Source organism: Parasteatoda tepidariorum, chromosome 10 (genome assembly GCF_982258835.1).
Source record: "Parasteatoda tepidariorum strain Cologne lab strain chromosome 10, Ptep-v5.0, whole genome shotgun sequence".
NCBI classification, from domain to species: domain Eukaryota; kingdom Metazoa; phylum Arthropoda; class Arachnida; order Araneae; family Theridiidae; genus Parasteatoda; species Parasteatoda tepidariorum.
Window position 1 is genome coordinate 15,788,594 of NC_141764.1, and position 25,932 is coordinate 15,814,525.

The window sequence follows — 25,932 nt, forward strand, 5'->3', positions numbered from 1 at the left end:
TATTTAAGTTAACCATTTAAGTTTTCGATAATTCGAGTTTTCAAAAGTTCGAAGTAGACTTGGTCACCTCTACCTCGAATTGTCGGGACTAAACTGTACTCCATTCATGAATTAATTTCAATAATTTTTGGGACACGTTTGAATACAGACAGACTACAATGATAGATTATTTACAACCGAGCTGGGAAGTAGAAAGTTTGTTTTCACTTCCCACGATACTGAACATTCCACAGAAATAGACTTAAACTGTTAAAAAGAGGCATGTATGTTTTTAATCATATTTTTAATCATCTCGTTGAACAGCCGACCCAATCCATTGGGCTTACGACAACTAATGTTTCCGTAGCATTGTAATTTTGAACCCAATCCAGAAGGCAAGGGAACTCCTGGATCAAGTATTGGGAGAAATTTCCCTTCCTGTAGGACTTTTTGGAGGAACTAACCCACATTTGCGTTACAAGGAGAGGAAAACCACGAACCTCCTATGGTTAGCCTGACGGCAAGGGGACTCTAACCCATGCTCCGTCTGTCTACTACTCAGGATATTTTACGTCAGCACTGTGATCGGTGCTAGCCGGATGCCGTATTCGTATCAACCAGCCATTGCTGGAATTCGAACCAGGTTCACCTCACCGGTTCATTCATCTCTTGAGTTTACATAATTTACATTAATCTGTCAGTTGTATTAAGTGATTTTGCAATATTTAATTTCTATCCACTTCGGTTTTGTTAAGCTTAGTTCGAATTCACGTTAATATTCTCTCTGTGCTGCATGTCAGTTTCATCAACAAATTAATTTTATTTTAAAAAATACTGTATATATGTATCCTAAATTAATTATTCTTTCTATATATGGTATCGTAAAAATAACGTTATATATATGTGTAACATACTGATAAGTGTATCATATCTTACTGTATTTATAAACTTTGGTGTTAATAACAAAAATAGTGACGACCACTTTACACCAAATGGTGTAAAGGAACATTCTTAGTTAAGTGAAACACCTAGATATAAAAGTTATCTTACTTTGTTTCGCTGCACCACTTACGTGTAATGTAATTGCAAACATTTTTTGTGTTAAGTTACTTTTTTTTTTTTTTTTTTTTTTTTTACAGTTTAGGATATTTTTGAAACTTTAAGTTTTTTTTTCCAGCTATTAATTACTAATATTTAATAATATTTTTTTAGCTACTAATTTTAGCTAGAGCTAATTTTAGAATAGCATTATTCTTATTAAGTTAGAAACGAGTCTAAGCATGCTCTAAGCATGCATTTCAAATAATCAGAAATAATTTTTGAGCGCCATTAGTTTTCGGTGATGTAATAATTTATACCTTTTCATTATTTTTGGAGTAAATTTTTATATCTGTAGCATAATATCTAAAGAATTACAGAAAAATATCTTCAATTTTTTATACCTGGAGGAAATATATTACACTCAAATGCATGCTTAATTTTTAATTCATTTTTAAAAAGTTTTGATTGTTTCAAAATCATTGTCATCACCTTTTCTTTGCTTTACTTACATCCCACCACTTGCACTGCATTCAACATATTTCTATCTCATATCGATTTGAGGTTTATTTTTGCTAAACTTCATCGCATTTAGTGACAAAATATCGCATGCATAATTCATCTCGTCAATGGAGTCGATTCAGGAAAAACTCAAAAAAACCAATAACTCGCGACCGACAATAAACTGCAACACACTCCGAATAAATTCAGTTACTATAACGCTACCGAAGCGAATCATTCGCAGATGCACTCATCTTTAAAAAAAAATGAAGCCCAAGATCAAAAAGGGATGAATCCGGTGCGAAGACAAAGATAAGCATCTCTCGAGATGCTCAAGAGCGAAGGATGAGAAGCGCCTTATCAGCCGTCGGCGACTTGCTCTGCAGAAGTTTCTGGGGAGGTGGGGAGGAACTTTTCTTGCATCATTCTCTAATAACTCCGCAGCAGCAATAATTCATCAAGAGAACTGCCAATATTTCTCTTCCCTCCCTTCCAGAGATTATTCAAGAAAAGGAACTGCAACTAAGATTTATTATTTTTTTTTAAACACACCTTTTTCGAAACAGGCTAATGAAATCCGATATTTTATTCAATAAAGGTGCATACATGCATGGGAATTTAAAAGAAAATAATAATAAAAGTATAAAAAAAAGTTTTATTACCATTTTTTTTTATTGTCAAGGAGTATATGTAATGAAATGTAATGAAATTTCGCGACAAAACCTATAAAACTATAAAAATAAATAGATAAAATGAAAATGTTATTGCGGACATAAACATTTTGATAAAATCAAAACAAACAAAAAAGAGATCACCAAAATTAAGGTCGAGAACCTAACTGTCGAGCAGTTTAACGAGGAGAGATGTCGCACACCGCACACCCTCGGTCCCTTCGGAGGTTGATAAAATTTGTCTTCCGCCGCTTACTGACAGCAGCCAGTTATACTTGAGTTCGATGGTCAACCAGGAACCGTATCTTTACGATCAGTCCATTACAGAACGGTTTGAAATGTATATTCACTTAAAAAAGAAAGAAAATGAAAGTGCTTAATTTACTAAGGAGTGAAATAAAAGAGGTAAAGAAAGAACAATATCACATTAAGTAACTAATCGTGCATGACCATCAAAAAAATCAAATAAAAATTTTATGGAAACCGTAAACATTTTTGTAAGAAAACAGTAATGAAAATTAAGAGCATGTTAAGAAATGTTTAAAAAAAATTGAAAACACTGAAAAAAATGCTACGATAAATAAAAAAAAAATGAATAAATGAAAAAAATGAAATAAACGAAAAAATTAAAAAGGAGAGAGAGGGGGGGAATAAGGTACACTGTAACTAAATTGTAGTGATTTTAAATACAAAAAGCTGTGGCAACTACTTTCCCCCAAAGTGGTGTACAGTAAAGTTATTTTTACGATATACTATAAAGTAAGGATCATTAATTTAGGAGGCACTAATTTTTGCACTAATTTTTGCATACCCTTTATATACGCTATTTTTGTTTTGTATTTTGCATACACTATCAAAATAAACACTAAAATTAAAAACATACACACAGAACAGAGAAAATATAAAGAAGAATTCGAACAGAAAAAAATAAAAACTAGATTTAATAATATTATTTAATACAATAGAAAGAGTTACTTGTAAATATTGTTAAGAGAACATAATTATCTTTATTACACAACTAAAAACATAACGTGCCTCTGGTAAGAGATATTTTCTGTTTCACTGACATTGTTTGGGTTCCTAATAAATTATACATAAATTTTGGTAGAAAAATCCTGCCTAATTTGCAACTACTCTAAAAAAAATATTAGCAATTTTTTAAGCATTTAAAATACTTGTTCGTTTTGAAATTAAGTTCGTATTTTTCTACAGAAGTATACAAATGGGTTATATTTAAAAAGTATTCAAATCCCTCAGATTTAAAAGAAAAAAAATCCAGCTTCTTACAGCTTTACTTCTTTATTTCTGTTTTTAAAAATAAAAAATTAACGTTACGAAATTATAGCTTTGCTAATTAAAGAAATTGTAATAAATATTTAAATTCTAAAACCCTCTCGATTATTTTATTATGCTCTTTTTTTTCTGCTATCAAAGAATCTTCAATTATAATTTTAAGAATTTTTGTAACATAAAATATTAATGAGATTATTTTGTTTCCCATCGGCTGAGGTTGCAATCCTCTCAAAATTTCAAAAATAAACGAACAAAATACACATCGCATCTTTCTCATTCCTTTCTTCCTAAATGCATCTGAACAAATCGATTTTCTTCTCAAATCCGACAAGAAGCAATAAATTCAAAAACTGGCATTTAACCGCCATCTATCGCCGTCATGAGTAACTATGTATATAAAATCTAGTTACATTAACCTCTCATAGATGGCAGTACGAGAATCGCATTAATCACTGTCGACAGTGACAGTCTAGGAATTTTAAAACCCCTAATAGAGACAAGCTACCTTTCCATCTGATTACACTCTGGGGAATTTGATACGAAATTCAAATTGGTTGCTGCAAATTGTGGAGTTTGAGATGAGGGGATATAGTAATAATGCCCGGGTACGGTCCAACTGTAATTGCATCAGATGTGTCAACAGCAGACATGACTAAATTGTACTCGGGCACGCTATGCAAATTAATATATTAATACAATCAGCTTTAAAAGCATCACTGTTAATTACGTTTCACCTTTGAGACAACGATAAGCTAAATTAAATTAATGTTTTTTTTTCCCTGTTCATTTGTTGTTGAAATTATTTTAATAAAAAAGGAGTTAATGTTTTATACAACATTTATACATTTTGTGGCTAAAAAAATTTCTCAGGGTTAATATTATATATATATATATATATATATATATATATATATATATATATATATATATATATAAATAAATATATATATACAGAGAGAGAGAGGGGGGGAATAATATTGAGAAAATATTGAGATTGAAAATTTTGATAAAAGTATTGAGGATTATTTTGTAACTTAAGAGGTGTTTAGGTAGAGCAATTTTTTTACTGCTTACCAATAAATTTGCAAGTTTTCGGAGGTTTGAAAGATCAGTTATAAATTACGAGCGAAGAAAACAATTTTTGAATACTCTAATCAATATTTATAGCAATAAGTTAGTAACTTGTATTGATTACTTTAGTTGTTATTCACAATAAATTGTATTAAATTTCGTAAATCTAGCTGGAGCATTTATGGATAATTTTATAAAAAAAACAAATTTCTTTGTCTTATGCGTTTTAGTTATAACTTATAAAACATTAAGGAAATTTTTTTTAAAAATTTAAACCATTTTGAAGGAAAAAATCGTTAAGCGATACGAGCATTTCAAGTAGTCCTTTCATACTACGCAAGTGTGGAAATTTCTTTTTAATTCAATTTTCATTAATGATTCATTTTTCATTCATCTAATAATTCATTTTTCATTAATGATTCATTCATTCAATGAATTGTATTTGGTAACTAATGAAAAAATTTCAAAAAATTTTCTAGAAATTTTCAAAGTAGATTTTATATTTTTTAAAATTAAACTGTAAATGATATGAGGCTTTCCACAAAAATATGAGAACATTACAATAAAAGGATGGTTTAATTTGTAAATTAAACTCGAATGATCTCAGTTTCCAGCAGATTTACAATAGACGTAAGTTATTATTTTATTTTATTTTAAAACCGTCGTTGAACATCTGACCCAATTTAGGGTTTAGAACTAGCCTTGAAATTCGTAGCCTTAAAATTCTGAACCTAACCCAGAAGACAAGGGAACTCCTGGATCAAGTAGTACAGGGAGAAATTTGCCGTTGTAGAGAAAAATTTTGTTGGAATTAACCCGTATTTGCGTTACTCGGTGAGGAAAATCGCGAAAATCTCTCTCCTTTAGCCTACCGGCAAGAGGACCTTAACCCATGATCCATCTCCCACAAAGGATATTTTAAGTCAGCACAGTGGTCGGTGAGAGCCGGGTGCGGAGCTCGTATTAACCGGCCATCGTTGGAATTTAAATCAGCTTCACCTCGTTGGGAGACGAATGCTCTATCCCCTGAGCATCCACGGCTCAATAATTATCATATGGATGAAAGTCATAACATGATTTAAAGTTTTAAAGTTCGATTGATGTGGAAATTTTGTACTCAACTTAACTTTGTGAAACTCAAACTTAATGGTTCGAGGAGGGGGGGGGGGCTCAAATAAGCTTATGAATTATTGCCGACGATATTTTAAGTTACGATATTAGACACAAAAACGTTTTTTCTCTGCAAAACATACCTCTTTTTTTTAACGGATTCAGATTTCTGACAACCAAAATATAGGGGGTAGCTGCAATCTGGGAAATATAGTCCCCATAGTTTAGTCATGAAACCGATCCTATGTTTGGATCCCATGATGTTAAATTTACTTTTTGCGCATTGCGCTATATATCGAAAATATTTTACGGATGTTTAAAATTTTTTGCACAATATTATAAAATTCTTTTATCCAAAGTAGTTCCATGCAAAAAATTAATATAAATAAATATTTAATATTTTTTATTATTTTATTTACTAAAAGCCGAAAGAAATTTGAATTGTAAGGTATAAAAATTTTTATATAATTTTAAAGTATATAATTTTACGTGGCAAAATGAAAAATTCGAGCGAAATCTCTCGAATAGTTCCTGAGAAATCAAATTTATATATACTTCTAAAAAATTTGATTTCTCAGGTACTATTCAACCGATTTCAATCGAATTTCATATTTTGCACTGTAAAATTACATACTTTAAAATTGTGCAAAAATCGTAAAGCTTGTAATTCAAAATTTTTTCGACTACCACTAAATAAAATAATAAATAATTACTTATATTTATTTTTTGCATGGAATTATTTTTAGGTAAACGAATTTCATAATTGAGTGCAAAAAATCTTCAATTTACTCAAAAAGTTCTCGAGATATTGCGAAATACATAAAAAGTAAATTTTAACACTATAGCCATCAAACTTAAAATCGCTCTCTTGAGTAAACTATGGGGATAATAATATAATTTCCCACATCACTGTAACTCCCTATATTTTGAGAATCAGAAATCCAAAGTCGTAAAAAAAAGGTATGTTTATTTAGAGAAAGTACGTTTTTGTGTCTGATTTCGTAACTTTAAATATCGTCTGCCCTACTTAAATGGCCTAATTAGCATATTTAACACTAGAAAGACTGAAATTTAGTATATACCTATATTGCCCAAAAGCAGTCAAAATGACTAGATTGTAAAAGAATAAATAATGTGTAAAGAAATTTGTTTAAAATTAATTTTTTATATTTTTTAGATTATTTACAATTATATAACAAGTTATTACTAAATATTAACAACAAAAAAACTATACATTGTACAAAATTCTAAGAAATTGTGTCATTATATACATCGTTTTTTTTCTAATTGAAATTAAAAGCAGTCAAAATGACTTCCTTAGGCAATCTAGTGTTAAGGTCACTTCTTCGAACCATTAAGTTTGAATCCTGGAAGGTAAAGATTTGATCATTAGATCAAAAGTTATTCAATGTAGTCATTTTTTTTCTGCACTTGCCTTGCACAGCGATGGAGATTACAGCGAACCTGGAGGTTCTTGGTTTGAATCATGCCGTCAGTCAAGAAACTTCTCTTTTCTACATTTGGGCAGAAACGGGTTGAAGTTCATCTTTAACTTCGTCAAAAGAGTTAAATCACCTTCGGTTCAAAATTCAGGGATAGGTGATTGGTACTAGAAGATAAGGCCAGAGTATAAGGAGCATGGTCGCTAATGCTCATTCAAAACTGTTGCAAGAAAAAGTAACCCCTTAAACGCCCTTGCGCTACAGTTTTCTTTGATTCTAAATTACCCAGATCTATTATAATTCATTATGGTTCCAACAGGCATGGGATTTTTTAATTCCAACTAAAATCGCTTATGCTTTCTAAGGTTACAGAGGGGTTTCAAAGCATTCTCAAAGGCATGCCGTGGTGCTGGTATGATAAAGGCGTGCAAAAACTGCAACACAACGTCGACAAAAAAAAAAAAACAATTATTTTGAGGAGAGATTATGTTGAAATATACACAGATGATCAGCATTTAGAATAAGGACAGCAGTTCTGGAAAATAAATTTGTTTTTGAATATTTAAAAAACAGGAGAACTTATTTTTAGGATTAGCCTCGTAAAGATTTATCTACGCAAAAAAAATTTACAATATCAAAAATAAAATATAAGATTGAAAACTTATTTATAAAACAAATTTAAGTGGGTAATGATAAACCGAAATTATTGACACAGGTGTGGTCGAACGACGCAAGGTTCATAATCTTCATTATCACCAAAACTGGTGATAATTACTTTACAGCTAAGCAGTCTGAAACATCATACATAACTGTTGGGGCTAGGCGTCACACTAAACCACGAACGTTCTTTTACACTACTTAGTGTAAATTCTGGTGCTCAGTTATACTAAAATTTGTAATTACAGTAAAATAAGATGCACATAAGAGTCAGCAAAGCTATTTTTACAAAACAATATAAAGTAAGAATCATTCATTTAGGATGTAAAAAACTGTAAGCTGGTTTAGCCAGTATAAAACCGTTTACTTTACATTAAAATACTGTCATTTAAAAACGGAAGCCTGTTTAAGCAGGTAAGTAGTATCTTTTTTTTAAAAAAAAAATTTCCCTTTGTTCACAAGCAAACTAAAAAATCGATAGAGTAGTTATACCTGCATTGTGGTTGATAAGAGCAACAAGTAGAATTCTTATGACCAGCCAATGCTGGGATTCAAACCTGGGTCACCTCATTGGGAGGCGAGTGCAATGTCCAATTACCTACCGCAGCTCTAGTTTTTTTATGAAGAAAATTCTTAAGCTGTCTTTATCTTAAGAGTCTTAAGGGTAAAAACATTTACAACTATAGTGACCGACCCTTATAAAGTTGTTTTGAAACTTAATATTATTTATAAAGAAACATAATAATCCGGTGGACTTTCATTTTGAGAATGATATCGATTCACAGTTTTATTTATTCGATGTTCAAAACCGTAAAATAATTACTGAAAGTAACAGAAAGCATAGAAAATAATCAGAAAATGATTTGAAAAAAAAGTAAACGTACGGTAAGCAAAATTGAAAGGCAAATACTAGAATATAAACTGACGGTTTTAATCCGTTTATGATTAGAGAAAAAACAGAAGAAAAGAAACAGTTTTTTCAAGAAAACAAGTTTAAATAGTCAAATATACAGAGTAAGTCCGTAAAAAGAAAAAAGGAAGAAAAAAGGAAGAAAAAAGAAAGATAATTTTTTTAAATTTTGCTAAAAATGGTTAAAGACAAAAACAAATAAAAAACTGTATTTTTCATTGAAAAACTCTGTAGAACTTACAGTTCTGCAGTTATTCTTTCAGTGGATACACTAATTCTATAAATAAAGAAAGTTTGTAAATCGAACACACACGTAGCACAGAGAGAATATTGAGACAAATTCGAACTGTAATTTTAATTACATATATATATATATATATATATATATATATATATATATATATATATATATATATATATATATATATATATATATATATATATATATATATATATATATATATATATATATATATATATATATATATATATATATATATATATATATATATATATATATATATATGGATTATAAAAGTAGTAAACATGGTTTACAAAAATTAAAAAATTTGAAATATAAACATTCTTATTACGCACCTAAAAACTTACATTCGTATTTTAACGTCAAATTCCTGTCACTGTAGATGTAGATCTGCATTGAAGGCAACCTTGTCGTTATCCAAAACTCGCCAACATCGGTAAATCTGGAAGCAAAAATAGTTCACTTCTGGTGTGAATGCGCTTGGAATTGGTGTAAGCTTTAACCTTTACAAGTGTTTGGGTAAAACTACACTCTACAAATTGTAAATGAATGCTCGATTTGGAGTTAACTTTAAATAAAGTGCTCCTTTACACAATTTTTTTGGGTCGTTCAACATCGGATTCAAAGAAATATTACACTACAGTTCTTCTTACTGTGTAATAAGCAAGATAATACTTTAAGATGTATGGCGATAGATATTTTTGCTGAAACCAAATTTTCAAAATGTCTCAACAAGCTTAAGCGTGAACTATTTCCCCTTATCACAACGAAAATTAAATGTTTTATTGCTTGTTTAGCGATACCTACTCGAAGCAAAAATACACAATCAGCAACATCATCAATAATCAATGAATCAATTCCATTGCTCCACGTTTCGAATTGTTCCTGAAATATTTTTAAGATTCGTAAATATAGATGTTACATAAGGAAGAAAATAATCATTATACCTTACAACGGGTATAAGGGATCTAACATTGATTAAATACCAAACTTACTTACAAAAGCTCTATCAAACCAGCTAGGCACAAGAGAGAAAAAATCCCTTTTAAAAGGGAAAAATAATGCTTGATAGATTATTTTATGATGTGGGAGGGGAAAAAATATATCGAAAATAAATCACTTTTAGGAGAACACAAACATCCTTTTAAAAATATCTGAGGGTTGAGAAAAAAGGAAAGCTTGTCTGTGCATGATTTTAAAGGAAAAAGGGTCGGGAAAAGAATACACTAGCACATGTTAATACATTTCGGGATTTCCGATAAGTCCTCTAATCTTCGATTTAAATCGAACTTGAGGGAAAAGATACAAATTGCACTATTTGAAGATATTGCATTATTTTTATGGGAGAAAAAAATCTAAAATAGTTTACGATGTAGGAAATTATTTTTAATTTCCATACAAAAACAATATTGTATTGGTGTATTTTTTTAAATCATGTAATCTATAACCGTTTATTTCCCAAATTCGTTTATTTATTTATTTGTATTTAAAAAATTCCATTTTATGTGTTGTCGAAATGAAAAAAACTGCTTTTAATTTTGATTATTAAATAACAACTATTTGCATGATATATAGAAAAAATGAAGAGATGTTCTGACATTATTATGCATTGGCTTATAACAAAATATTTTGGCATATTATATGAAAGACGATTTTAATTTTATGTATGATACATTAAGCAATAAAGGAAGATTTTTGTATTATTTGTCACACATTAGGCTATAACACGATCTTTCTAATTAGGTATGACACAATGGGAAATAACAGAAGATTTTAACTTTATATGATTCATCTTAACATAATTATGAGTCATTATATAACATAATGTATGATTCATTAAGTATCATAATAAAGGATACACAATGACAAGGATTTACAAGAAAATAACAAAAAGAAGTGTTTGTATTTGCTATTATTATTCATTTAATACACTGAGAAAACATGTGTTCAAAACTACCAGAATATGGTAAAAATTACCGTATTTTTTTACTCTATAAGAACAGTAAAAAGCTCGTTAATTTTTATAGACCAACTTCGGAAAAGATTTTGATAAAACTAAGATTAAAATATGGTTTCATAATTTGTGATAAAATTTGATAATTTTTGTCATGATTCCTAGAGAATGACATAAGAACAATTTATTCAGTTAAGTAATTTTCAGTTAAATATTTTTTATTAAATGTGACAATAGGAACTATAATTTTGAAAATCAGAATTTCTGGTAAATTCTTACCATATGAACGGAAAAATTACCAAATGAATAATTTAAATACCGTATATTTCGGTTTTTATTATCAAAATTATGTTTTTTTTCCTCAGAAATGTCATTGCCTTCCAATACGGTAATTTTCCAAATTTTTTTCACAGTGTAAACATAATGTCATATTGATTTAATTATTGAATCACATTTTAACCCTGCGTTCATTAATTATTTAAAATGCAAACACGCAAGCAAGTTTCAAAATGCTTTTTCAATAAACTATATTTGATGCATAAAAAAAGGAAACAAAAAAAAAACAATCGAATTTGCAACGAACAAAAACTATATAACACAAATTTTTTGTGAACCATGTATTGCAATAAATGTTTTAAACGTAATAAGAAATTATCTATTTATCAATGCCAATTTTTGTCAGAAAAAAATCTCCGAGAAATAAAAAATGGTAAAATTTTGTTTATTTACATAACGTAGTGTATCATGAATAATTAATACATTTAAATTTTGCCATATCATAAAATACGTACTATCAAGTGGGAAAAAAAGAGTTCATTATAGAACAAAGAAGATTCATTTATTGCATATTTGACTCGTCAAGCTATTTTACTGGATGTTGAATCTGAGAAATTTGCTCGTCTGCAACTTTGGTTGGTTAAATGTTAGACCCTAAAATTTAACTCTGAAGATTACTATAAAACATTACTCATATTAAATTAATTTTAGTAAAAAGTGCTACAAATGCATAAATTATAACTTATCATAAATAAAATTGATCACAATCAAAAGTTTTCAAGCCTGCACTGTAAAATATTCCGGATCAAATTACGGTATAAAAAACCAGCCCTTTGTGGGCATCATCGGTAAAATCCATTTTATTGTAAAATCCATTTTTGCAGTAAAATATTATACGTAATATTTACTGTGATGTTTATTTGATTAGAGTGATTTGATACAGTGATTTGACAGTAATTATTACTGCAAAAATTAGAGCATATTATATTTTTCCCTGTGACATGTTCCGGTAAAATGTATTTAAGGGAAAAACGTGCATTGCTTTTTGCCGGAATTTGCGTCGGAAATTTTTGCAGTGTTTGATTGTAAAAGTACATAAATTTCAAAACCAAATTTATTTAACCTATTGAAGGAATTAAGTAAACAGATGAGCGAATGAATAGGCCAGGATATTCGCAAAATAATCTTTTTGCAATAATATGTCTGCAAATCGATGATTTGTAATATACACTGGTGTACAAAATTAAGAGATGGAAGACATTTTCCCAAATATCTCAAAAATAACTGAATATAAATAAATGAAATTTGGTATGGATATAGATTATTCCATGATAATAAAGTATGCAAAACAAGAATGAAAGTGTCATTCACTGACAAGACCTATTGCCAATAAATCCAATGTAGTCTGAACTTAAGGATAAGAGATGACAATAAAAGTGAGGCTTGTACAGTGTGTGTTGCCTCTAGTATGGTGTATGGTCACCACTGACAGACAGACAGCATGCACAACGAGTATGCACCCTTATGTTAATAAGGGAGTTAAGGAGGACTTGTGGAAGACCCTCCTATTCTTCCACCAGAGCAATTTTTAACTCCAGAATGGTTCTGGGGGGAGGTTGGCGCATCGCAATTGCTCTCCCTAGAGCATCCCAAGCATGTTCAATGGGATTCAGGTCAGGGGATTTGGCTGGCCAATCCATTCGTTGAATATCCTCGCTTTCCAGATACTTATCAACCATGAAAGCCCTATGTGGTCGCGCATTGTCGTCCATAAAACTGAACTCAGGGCCAACAGCGCCCCTGAAAAGTCGCACATAGGGCTCTAGGACCTCCTGCCTGTACCTCTGGGCATTCACTGAACCATTATAAAACACATGGAGCGGTGTGAGGATATCTTGCATGATCCCTGTCCAAACCATGAGTCCTCCACCAGCATAATGGTCCCTTTCGATAATGTTGCTGGGATGGTATCGGGTTCCAGGTTCCCTCCACATCAATAACCGTCCAGAATCAGGTTGTAGACTGAATCTGGACTCAGCGGTGAAGAGGACATTAGCCCATTGAAGCTGTGTCCAATTCTGATGTTGTCTTAATTTTTTCAACCAGTGTAATAAGATTTATATAAATTTTTGAATTTATATTAAAAAATTATAAAAAATTTATGTAAAAATTTATATCAATCTTTTGGGACTAAGTACGAGTGTACTTGTGATACATTGATTTTTAACTCTTTTCTTATGATGGTTTTGTACAATTAGATTTTTTTCTGCAAACATATATCATAAAGTTTTATGAACACGTTCTAAACACGTTTTTTAAATATACTTACTTACCTTGCAGTTGTAATACATAAAAAAGCTTCAAAGAACCTTTTGCGCAGGAATTTTACAGTTCATGCGCTAATAAGCAATGGTAAAAAAAAAAGAGGACGACTGTTAAAAAAAAAAAAAAGATTAGTTTCCTTTTTTAAAAATAATAATAAACTGCCTAAGATTCGTACTTGAAAAACGGATGTTGAAAATTTATATCCTCATTTATTTCTTTTCTGTTCTAAAACAGGGATGAATTTCAGAAATAAAACAAATTCATTTTTAAATCTGCACTAATTGGAAACAAATAAAACTATTTTTTTTATTTATACATTTATTTTATTTATTTATTTATTTATATTTATCTATATTTATTTATTTATATTTATTTATTTATATTTATTTATTTATATTTATTTATTTATATTTATTTATTTATACTTATTTATATATTTATATATATTTATTTATATTTATTTATATTTATTTATTTATATTTATTTATTTATATTTATTTATTTTTATTTATTTATTTATATTTATTTATTTATATTCATTTATTTATTAATTTTGCGAAATTTATGGTTACAAAAATTGCTTTATATAAGGATTTTTAAGGTATTCGAAATTTTGAAAACAAGTTTTTGTAAAAAAATATTTTAATAACGAGCTTTTTAAAAAATATTTTTTTTAATTATTTAAACTATTAAGTTTATTAACAGGTGTTTGTAAGCCATTTCAAAACAAATGGAGAAACGCTTTTTAAATCTATCCTTCTTTGTTATTTTAAATTTTTAGAAAAACGGGAAAAACTTTTTTATCACGAATTTTGTTTCATCAGTATTGTTGTATCAAGATTTAAAAATTAAGATAAAAGTTATCACAGACAAACCTAGAGTAAGTCGTAAAGTTTCAAACGTAATAAAATGATTTTCTAAACGTCAAAGCGTAACAAATTATTTTAAGAAAATTTTCCCATGACGTAATTCCAAGTAATCCTCCCAAAATTTGTTTGCATTACGACATTTTGAAATGTTTTGTTCAGAGTTTGAAACTTCATAACTTATTCTTGGTGAGCCTGATATCACTCTTTCAAATTCAAGTTTTTAAATTAAATATTGCCTTGTAGGGTTTCTCTCGTGGTGTAGCGTGGAATTCAGAGCACTTACAAGCTGTTTGCCACTGTTCCAGTCTTGTGCAGGAAAAAAGAGCAAGGATGAAGCAACAGCAGATTTTACTCTTATCTAGATTTCCAGAAAATATTGAAACTATTCCATTTCTTTCCTTAGCTAAGGGCTTCTAATCTCCTTAGCTAAGGCTACCAACTCTTTGCATAGCCTTCCTCAGCTACCTCATCTCCCCCAAGACCAACATGCGAAGGTACCCATTAGAAATATGCATCAAGGCAAAGGGAAAATTGTTTTCGTAAAATCAAAATTGAAATTAAGGCTGAATCCCCAAAACGGTACCAGTTTTTCAAATGTTGGATAGAACAGTGGCTGTCAGGCAGAATCCAGATGTTGACAGAATAAGAAGCTAAAGCCTTGAGTTGTTGCTGTAGTTCATTTATAGTTTTTCTCCCCCAGACATTCGTCTGGATCTGTGGTGGTGACCATGGTAACGAGGTATGACTATTTCAAATAGGGGTGCGGGGTCGGGTCGGCGAGAGAAAGGGAATCTCTTTCTTCTGTTTATTGTGTTAGTCCTAGAGTGAAGCTACCCTCCCTAAAATGCGCTCTTCTTGTTTCCATAGGACCAGACGGCCTTAGACTTTGTGGTGGGAGGAGTTCTCAGCTTAGACAAACTATACGTCGCACTAGAGCTGCACAATGGGCCATAAGCGACTGTCTGGGAAACATCCCTGAGGATGATCCTAAGACATACCATCACAATTTTGATCCTCTGCAGAGGGGATGGCACCCCGCTTCGGTAGCACAACGACCTACACACGATTCGAGCATTTTACGGTAGAATAGTTTAACGAGGACCAATACTGCACAACCTCGGTACCTACCCAGACTAATCCAAGTGATCACCCACCCGCACACTGACCGCAGCCAGTGATGCTTGACTTCGGTGATCTGCTGGGAACCGTGTCCTTACGATCAGTCCGCTGCGGGACCTTAAGCCTTGAGACGTTCCTCTAAAGCTGTAAGTTCCAAGCGGAAGACTGATCCGGGTTTCTAGTTTTGAAACTCCAATCCCACACTTGCCATCTCCGGCTTTGTTTCCATCCGAAAATATCCGATTGCATTGAGTAGATACTCTTGAAAGTTAAAACAATTTGCAACAGAAAAATCAGATAAATCTGTTCTTTTGTTGGCACTTCAATTGTATGCTTTATGTTGTCTTAACTTTTGTAGGTGAATCCAACCATCTTATGGGTGTAGACAGAGGAAGAAAATGTTACATATACTTTTAATCATCTCCATTTAGTTATTAGTTTTTCTCCATTCAGTTTCTAGTTTAAACTGAAAATGGATATTCAGTGTACTTGGCAATATATTTCAAAACATGTAAAATACAGTGTCATCACTCAATCAGAATGAAAGATACATAGCTGATGTATAGCCAGAATTTCATTCGAATTTGTTTCGCAAAATTATATTTGAACAATTCGAAAATCAGCCTACTTTGAAATGCATTTTAATATTATCAATTGTCTGTCATAAGGCTTTTAAAATATATATCCTTATTTTTAGGAAAATAACATTAAAAGAATTGTTCGAGCCGCGGCTAGGGTATAGAGAGCTCACCTTCCAATGAGGCGAACCGGGTTCGAATCCCAGGGATGACTAGTTAATACGAGCTCCACCCCCGGCTCACACCGACCACAGTGCTAACATAAAATATCCTCAGTGGTAGACGGATCATGGTTTTGATTCCCCTTGTCATCAGGGTAACCATGGAAGGTTCTCGTAGTTTTCCTCTCCATGAAACGCTAATGCGAGATAGTTCCATAAAAAAGACACCCATAAATGCGAATTTCTCCCAATATATGATTTGGCTTAAAATAACAAGGCTACGGAGTTGAACACTGATAATCGTAAACTCAAAACTGGGTCGGCTGTTCAACAGTGGTAATAAAAAAAAAAAAAGAGTTGTTCAGCAATATGAAAATAGTTTTTATTATATTAAACAATTAAAATAAAACATTTCAAAAATTCTAAAAGCAGAAAAATATGCAGTTGCTTACCCAAAACTACAAGTCGCATAATTTTACTGCTAAAATATTTTGAGATAAATTTCAAGAAATTCTAGCAATGATCACGCACACTTTCTACTGATCTAATAAAATAATAATCTTTTCTGAAAAGTGTAGTACTATCGAACAACAATCAATCTCTAATAATATATTAGAATCTACAGTAAATGCACTTAGAAAACTACAATTAATTTAATTAATTAATTTTTAAAAAAATAACCAAATTAAACACAATAAATTTTCTTAATTCTAAAACTGAAAAAAACGTAAATTATTTTAATTTTAAAGTAGTTCAATGGTTTATAGTTTTATCAATCTGCGAAAATAGAGTTAATTCAAAAATGAAATTTTTACATTTGAATTTCTAAAATCTTAAACATGTGAACTGAAATCAAATTGGATTTTTTCAAAAGAGACAATAATGTCTAAAGTTTGCACCTGCTAAAACGTTTCAATAACTTCCAAAAGATAAAATTTAAAAATTTCAGCACTATTTTAGGAAACAAAAAATAAAATGCTACAAAACCCAGTTATTCTTCAAAGGGAAACATAAAATTTTGCGTGAGCAAATTAATTATCTAATTAAAAAAAAAGCGAATAAAATAATTAATACCTAGCAAAGCTGTAAAGTTTAGTGAGTTCCATTCAAGAATTCTTTAACATAGTCGGTACTTTAGTGTGATTTAAGTACTTTTTATTGACAACTGCAGAATAGATTTTTAAAAACTTTTTTTTTCTTTCACTTTTTGACTTGAACGTGCTATTTTAGTTGCTTTTCTCACGCTATGCTTAACATAGTATCTATAAGACGTGTTTCGTTTTTTCCTATAAATGAAAATTTGTTATTTTAGTTACAGTGAATATTTTAACATTGAAAATTGAAAATATGTATGTGTTAAACAAAGGATTGATTCCTCTATGGTATTGGAAATGCAAAAATAAAACGAATTAAACTCGTTTAAAAGTTTTTTTTTTCCTATGTGATTTAGCGTATAGTTATTTATGTTAAATTTCAACAAAATGAAGTTTAAAAAAGAAAAACTTATAATAAACAAGTTTAAAAGAGATTTTACTTATGTGATCAAGTAGAATTATCTTGCTTCTTGTTTTAATATTTCAAATTACTTTAATTTTATTTTCTATTCCATGGAATAATTTTTGCGTAAAATTTTTTTCTTGTTTTATTTTCTCTTATATATGAAATTTAAAGAGATTTTAATAAAAAATTTAAATTCCTGTGTTTTTTTATACTTTTAATTTATAACATTTAAGTTTTAAAATATATATTTAGCATTGAAGCATACGTTCAAACATTTGAATTGTTAATTAAAATGTTTAAGATAATGAAAACATCACGATAATCGATTTCAGCTATCAAAAAAGTAAATAAAAAGAGTGAATGTAAATAAAAGTAATAAAAAGTGAGGAAAAAAAAGTAATAAGAATGAGATTCTAAATTGTTGGCAGATAAATAGCTTAATCAATAAATAAAAAAAAATAAAGACGAATTAATTATAAAAATAAAATAGAATATATATTTATAAACTGATTTCTTTTTTCTTCGCCTTACCATTTAATATTTTATTTATTTAAGTTTTAACTTCTCAATCACTAATCCAATAATTCCGAACACATTCACATGTTACAATAATGTTAAGCTTTCCCAACGGTAAAAAAAAAAAAAAAAATTATGATGTATTACATCAAAATGTAGCTGAAAAATTTAACGACCGAAAATTCGATTGCCTTAAAAATCTCATAAATATCAACGTAAATATCAAATATCAACGTAAGAATCAATGATGATTTAGGTAAAGTTACAAAACATATAGAAACATCAGGAACGTGGTCAAAAAAAATTTTGGACTTTTTGATTGATTCCAATTCTTGGCGAATTTTCCTCTCTCTCAACATTTTTTTTCTTCCAAGTCCCGAAAAGATCCATCGAAAGAGGCGTATATTAATTATAATACAACCACTTAAAATTCAATCCTTGTAATTAATTATAATACTAAAAGTAGGGAACTGACATCTGTGATTTAAAAACGTATTATGTTTAATTTAAGACTTTTAAAAAAATGAATGGTCATATTAAACATTCAGAGCATAACCTATGCGGCTAGTTGCGCTTTTGTTTAGATTAAGGTTCTTAAAATTAAGATTATTGCAATATATATATATATATATATATATATATATATATATATATATATATATATATATATATATATATATATATATATATATATATATATATATATATATATATATATATATATATATATATATATATATATATGCAAAGTTTAATATTCTTCTTTATTTTTTTATCGTTGTTGAACAGCCGACTCAATTTCTCAATTTTGAGTTTACGACGCCAATATTTGACCTTGTAATTTTGAACCCTATCCAAAAGACAAGGGAACTCCAGGATCAAATATTGGAAGAAATTTGCCTTCGTGGAGGACTTTTTCATGGAACTAACCCGCGTTTGTGTTACATAGAAAGGAAAACTACAAAAAAAAAAAAAAAAAAAAAAAAACTGTAATTTTGACTGTAAGGGGGCTTTAATCCATGGTTTCGAGCACATAATTTTTTTTTAAAGTTTTTTAAAACTTACACAATCATATTATCAATTCAAATATACAGAGAATGACGCTTACGACGGTACAATATGTTTACGTTAAAGTTTTGTGACTTTGGTGACTATAGTACAACTCTAAATATCCTACGAATGACTTTTGTGGTTAGACAAAGCATTATGTTTATTTTAAGGCTTTTAAAACGTTAATGATCTTATAAATACAGATATCCAAAGAATGACGTCGTTTATCAGACGGTAAATTAAGTTTGTATTAGATTTTAAAAAGTTTTCATGCTCATAAAACAGATTCAGATATTTATAGAATGACGTGATTTTGTCACTGAATTATGTGTTCTTTTTTTTTCCTTTTTTCTCTCTTTCAGATTTTAAAATTTTAATGATCATATTATGGATACAGATATCCAGAGAATGACATCTGCGTCTAAGCGACCCATTAAGTTTAGTTTCAGGGTTTTAAAATATAAATGGTCCTATTACAGATACAAATATCCATGGAACCACATCTGTTACTAAACGGCTCATTATGTTAAAGTTTTTAAAACAGTAGATAATATTATTGAGCTAAATATTCAGAAAATTACATACGTTATACAATTATGCATTGTGTATGTTTTAAAGCATTTCAAAGAATGATTATTAATAGATATTCAGAGAATAACGTCTGTTATTAGACGGCGAATAAAGCTCATATTATTTTATTTTTATTTTATTTTTCTGATCATAAAACAGATCCATAAATTCACAGAATGGCATCATGCATATTTTTTCAGTATGTGCATGTTTATTTTAAGATTTTTAGAGTTTCAATGATTATATTATACACATAAACAAAGATTAAGATCCGTCATTAGACGAAGTCTAGCGTTTATTTTAATGTTTTTAAAAAATTTTCGCTTATAGCTCTATTTTTCCTCTCTAAATACCAAAACGTGACATACTATTATTTTCTTTGTATACATTCAGAAAATGATATATGTGGTTAGAGCGACGCAGTAGCTGAAAAATCACTCAAGCATTTTCACTCGAACTAAAAATTAAAAAGCAAAAATCAACTAAATAAACCAACATAATGATGACACGAAAAAATAACATCGTGGGAAGGACAAACCAAAATAAACCAAAAAAACTAGAAAAACTTTTCTGGGTGTTGAGATATTCGGCGTAAAAAGGCGGGGGCATCGTTACGTGTTGTGCGCTAACGACAATTTGATGACAAAAAATGGGTGTAGAGTTGCACTGCATACATCATCGCTAAGTACAGGCTGCGGGCCTTCTGATGTATGGACTGGTGGCTCCGCCAGTGGAGGGTGATGAGAACCTATGACGGACTTCGAAGTGTTTTCTCTACTTTCTTGACTCGTGAATCTACTCTCTAATTTCACTGGAAACGGACCGTAACAGTATCTTCATCTTAATCGATTTTTTTTCCCAACTGTTCAGCTACAGAAAATTCCTTCCTTTTTTTTTTAGAAGGGAAAATAGATGAAATATATACCGGCAAAAAATGTGACAGTTTTTACCGATAAAACTATGCCAACCATGTAAAAAAAATGGTTAAAAATAAACCTTATCAGTTTAGAAAGGAATTTTCGTTTTCTCTCGCTGTTCAATTTAACTGAAAATATTGTGAAATGAAAACTTTAACCTTCTTACTGTGATTGAACTTCCTGGGGAACAAAAAATAGTCCGATATATCCAAAGTGCGAAAGGCATTAATAAAGTAACAAAAGCCATAACATGCTACCATTATTGTATGTTTGTAACAATTCGTTAATAGAAATATCAATAAACAATTCATTGTGTATCTAATGTATTAAAACGTACGATATAACGAAAACTACTGTAAAAGTAACAAAAACGAATTGGTACCAATTTGTTAAAAAACAAAAAACAATAACCAACATGTTATATCCAATGCAGCCAAAAGTGAAATATAATGTTAACCATTGTAAAAGTAACAAAAAACGATAATGTATGAGTATATTAGCCTCAATTCATTCATAAAAATACTAATAAATAATTATATCTTATGTCCAATACATTCAAACATGCGATCTAACGAACACTATAGTAAAAGTAACGAAAACGATACGAGTATTTAACTTACGAGTATTTAACTACCAATTCATTAATAAAAATATTAATATAAATGCATTATTTTGACTAATATATTCTTCACGAAATATAGTCTAACGAATAGTCTAAAAATAATCTAACGAAAACCATTGTAAAAGTAACAAACACGATAACGCAAAAGTATTTTAGCACCAATATGTTAATAAAAATATCAATAAACAATTTTGCATTATTTCTTTGCAAATTTCTTCAGACGCGATAAATAATTTTTAAAAAAATTACTCTTCTCGAATAAAAAATGAATCGAAAATGGTTCTCAATCGATGAACTGTCAATCAGTATGACTAGGGAATTCTTGAACCTTGGGTTGAAACATTCTAAAATTTTAGAGCAGCTTTTTTAAACCATATTGTTAAACATTTTTAAACCATATTGTTTTAAGCCATATTGTTAAACAATGTACACAAATATTTATGAGCAGGAAAAAAATAAAACAAATTTATATTCTCGAATTGCAAATTTCGGCGCAGTCTCTTACTGTCCACCGCATGCCTTCTAATTATAAAACAATTAATTGAAAATTACAGTAATTGTTACCACAAAATTTTGTACCGTAAATTTTACAGTAATATTTACTGGATCTCATTGATTCAATAAATATTACTGTAAAAATTATGGAACAACAGATATTTTGTTCCATAAAATTTTACGGTAAGAATGGATTTAACGGATAAAAGTACTGGCAACTGAGTGCCAGTACTTTTTTCCGTAAATTTTTAGAATTGTTATTTTCTTTTTTTTTAATATTATGCGGAAATCTTTAAAAAGCTTTTTTTTCTTAAAGCTTAATTTATCAAATCGGTTCTTATTGATTGACTATACAATTAAATTTTGCATGTGAAATTCCTTTACCGAAGTATGTAGGATAGAATTTCTTATTTGTTTCTTTCTTTTAAACTGCAGATTCATAGCATTCTTCATTTTCTTATGAATTTTTAAATATTTGTTTTTGTCTGAAACGCTTCATTTTGTAAGCAATTTATAATTTCTCATTTTGCAAACAATTCCTAACAAAATGAATTTCTAAATTTTTTCTTTTAAGTAAAAAAAAATTGCTCGAGATTTTTTTTGAATTCCTAGCAATAGATATTTAAGAAATTAGAAACAACAAAAAAGAGAAATATTACTTAAACTTGAAATTGCATTAATCCTGCTCAATTTTTCTTTTTATTATTATTATTGCTTTGCACCAATTAAAAAAAGTTTTAGCATCAAAATATTTCTACATGTAGTCTGTCTTGTCCCACTCTAAAATGTATTAACGGAATATTTTCGAAATTACCGAAATTCCATCATTTCATTACCAGTTTAAAACATAAAGTTCTCTTCTTTTTTTCAAGTAAATAAATAAATAATGCACTATTGGAATATTTTAACTCTTATTTTTGATATTTGTGTAACAACAGAAAGTCAAAAATACTGGATCCATTCACAACAGTTGTAAGTAAAAAACAAATTGAAAATCCTAGCGGAAATAATGAAGAAAATAACCAAACAAAATTAACATATTTAACAAACAATCATTTAAGTAGATAAAAAATAATTTCCACGGATGTATACGAAATAAATCTTTATGATGTACTCAACGTAATTACTCACAAAATACAACGTGAAAATATCAGTAAAAGTAGTCAAAGTTCCGTTTCATTATAATCTACGAGGAGAAAATTGTAAACTGCACCGAGTTGGAAAAGTTCATCAGAACACGTGCCTTACTATGAATTTAATCTTTCAACAGTAAAAGTGACTACCACGATCTTTATTATCTGAATATGTCAATTATTCATGACAATCATACACATTATCATTGTCTTAATTATATCAGTGTCTTAAGTATATTATTGTCTTAATTATTTACAATGGCAATAATAAGAGGAAAAATGAATTATCACAATGATATTTATCTCCAGACAGTGCCGATTATTTATTATTATATAATTCATCATCACTTCACCATTTGCAACTTAGTAACTAATAAACAAAAAAAAGCGCAATATAAGAAACAGAGAATCATCACTATAATATTTATCTCCTTACAGTGCAAATTACTCATTGATTCATTATCATAGGAATCATCATCTCAGTAGAAAACATTTGCAGCTTAGTAAATAATAAATAACGACAAAACCCTGAAGAATTCAAAAAGGAATTATCGCAATGATGTTTATCTCCATACAGAGCTGGTTATTCATCATCATATAATTCATAATCATTTCCCCATACATCATTGGCAGCTTAGTAACTAATTACCAACAAAAAATCAATATAGATTTTGTTATTTTTGCTGGCCTGTGAAGGTGATTCAAGATTTAAAATTTTGAATCACCTTCACAGGCCACGCATATTCATCAAATGACGCTAAGAGAACATTCGGGGGATACGTAATCCCTTGATGGTTACAGTTAAATAAGAATTGCACTAAAAATATTAATTAAAAGGTGGAATTGCCGGAATTTATACTTTTAACGTGAAATATACGACAGAGAAGGGAATTGAATTTGATCAAATTCATCTCCATTATACTAATTTTTAAAAAATTTTCAAAATGTAAAACAAAATAACAATTTATAAATTATCAAACTTAAATCTGCAACCTTGAAATTTCAAATTACTTTCAAGTATGCAAACGATTTTGATGGATTCTTCCCAATAAAAATCTTAAAAAGTCACCAAACTCTGCGCATCACTTGACCAGATAATGAAATACCCCACATTCCCCAGAAGGCAATCTTCTGTACATAATCGCGTTTTAAAATTCGAATAATTTCTACCCCTTTTCCTTCTAGAACATGCCTTGGACCTTCTTCCACTCTGAAGCTCTCCCGAAACCGGGAAAAGGGTGGAAGACGCCAGAGGATGATTTTCAACCCTTTCTTAGTTCTTGAGTGCCATAAATCATTCTCCCGTCTCTGCTATAACGGACTAATGAGAGGAATTTGATTATTTCTCGCTGAAGCATCCCTCCCTTCAACAATCAAATCAAGCGACAGCAGCGCCCTCACTCGACAACTCGATTAACTAATGGAAAGACAAAGGAGGAATGCAAAGAGTGTGTGCCCAAGGACATCCAAAGGAGGTCATCAACTTCATTCCTGGAGTAATAAATAATCTGGAGAGGACATTTGATGGATTTGTTCATCATTCGCATATGTATCCACCATTCTTGGTCCTGGAGACTTTAACCATTTGCCTCCGGGGTTCGCACGCCGGACACTTCGGAAAATAAATGAGGACGAAATTCCATTCCTCCCAGATTGACAAAATGATTTCGGAGTGGCCGGAATGTCCCGGATGTAGAAAATAAATCCTACTTATTTGTAAGAGTGAAAGGAATTATCATTCAACTCCTTTGAGGAAAATTTATTTAACTTTAACTGTGGCTTTCCAAATCACATTTGAATCCCATTGTACTTTAATGATGTATGATTTGTAATATTTGAATAAATATGCATGGTATTCATACCATTTTCAGAAGCATAATGAAAAGATTTTATGAATTAATTAAACAAAAACTTTTAAAATATAGTTAAAATACAGAGTGTTAAGTAATCATCGGGTGTATTACATAAATTTACAATCTTCGTCAAAAATGATATTTTAAAAACAAATGCTTATTAGGGAACTCAAATTATATATTTGAAGGAGGAACAAATAAAAACATTATCATAATCTGAACAACCATTGTAAAGAGAGGCGGGTTTAAGAATATCAAAACTAGTTTGGTTGCCAGATAAAAAATGTAAAAGATAATGTTTTATTACAATGAAATTTTGATTTTAAGGAAAATATAAGAAATAGTTATATTAATCTTTAGCAAAAAGTAACGTAGTCAGATAAAAAAAAAGTCATAACTTTTATCTGCAATAAAAGAAAAGAAAAATCATATTGAAAAGAAGAATGCAGGCGATCGATATTAGCTTTATTTGAATTAATTCATATGACATGTAAATATTGATTTGCATGCTAAATTTGCAGTTACATACGAAAAAAATCTTCTTTTTTAAAATTATTCTTTATTTCATGCCATGCGCTTCACATAGGAAAACATACTGGTAAAACTAGCGTATTGTAATGTTAGCAAAAAACTACGAGATATATTTCCAATCAAAACATCACTAGCCATAAGAAATACTGCACGGAAAAAAATTCTGGTAAAATTACCGAACTGTATAGTAATGGCATTTTTCGTAAAAAAAAAAAAAAAAAAAATGGTTATAAAACTAAAATATATGATATTTAAACTATTCATTTGGTAATTTTTCCATTCATATGGTATCAGTTTGAAGAAATATTGATTTTCAAATTTATAGTTCTTGTTACCACACATCTAATATATATAATTTTCTTACGTGGCTCCCAAATTTTGGCTGTATTTCTTTTCCGCCGGTGGCAACGTTTGCTTTGTTTTGTTTACGTTACTATTTCTCTTACACGGCGAATCGACCACATCAGCTGCGGCAATCTCATACTATTAAGCTAGGCAGAAGTGAGCAGTCTTTGTCGATAGATCACT

The 25,932-nt window shown here is 29.7% G+C and overlaps 1 protein-coding gene and 1 long non-coding RNA gene across 2 annotated transcripts in view; one reads left to right on the plus strand and one right to left on the minus strand.

Moving 5' to 3' along the window:
* Nucleotides 1-24,733, plus strand: part of LOC139426330 (uncharacterized) — a 29,501-nt gene extending 4,768 nt beyond the window's left edge. The window contains exons 2-3 of the long non-coding RNA XR_011637572.2: nt 14,603-14,853; nt 24,206-24,733. This is a non-coding gene — a long non-coding RNA (uncharacterized LOC139426330). The remainder of the gene's footprint in view (nt 1-14,602; nt 14,854-24,205) is intronic.
* LOC122268251 (venom peptide MmKTx1) overlaps nt 1-25,932 on the minus strand; it is a 52,782-nt gene that overhangs the window by 21,367 nt on the left and 5,483 nt on the right. The gene's annotated exons all lie outside the window — the stretch shown is intronic.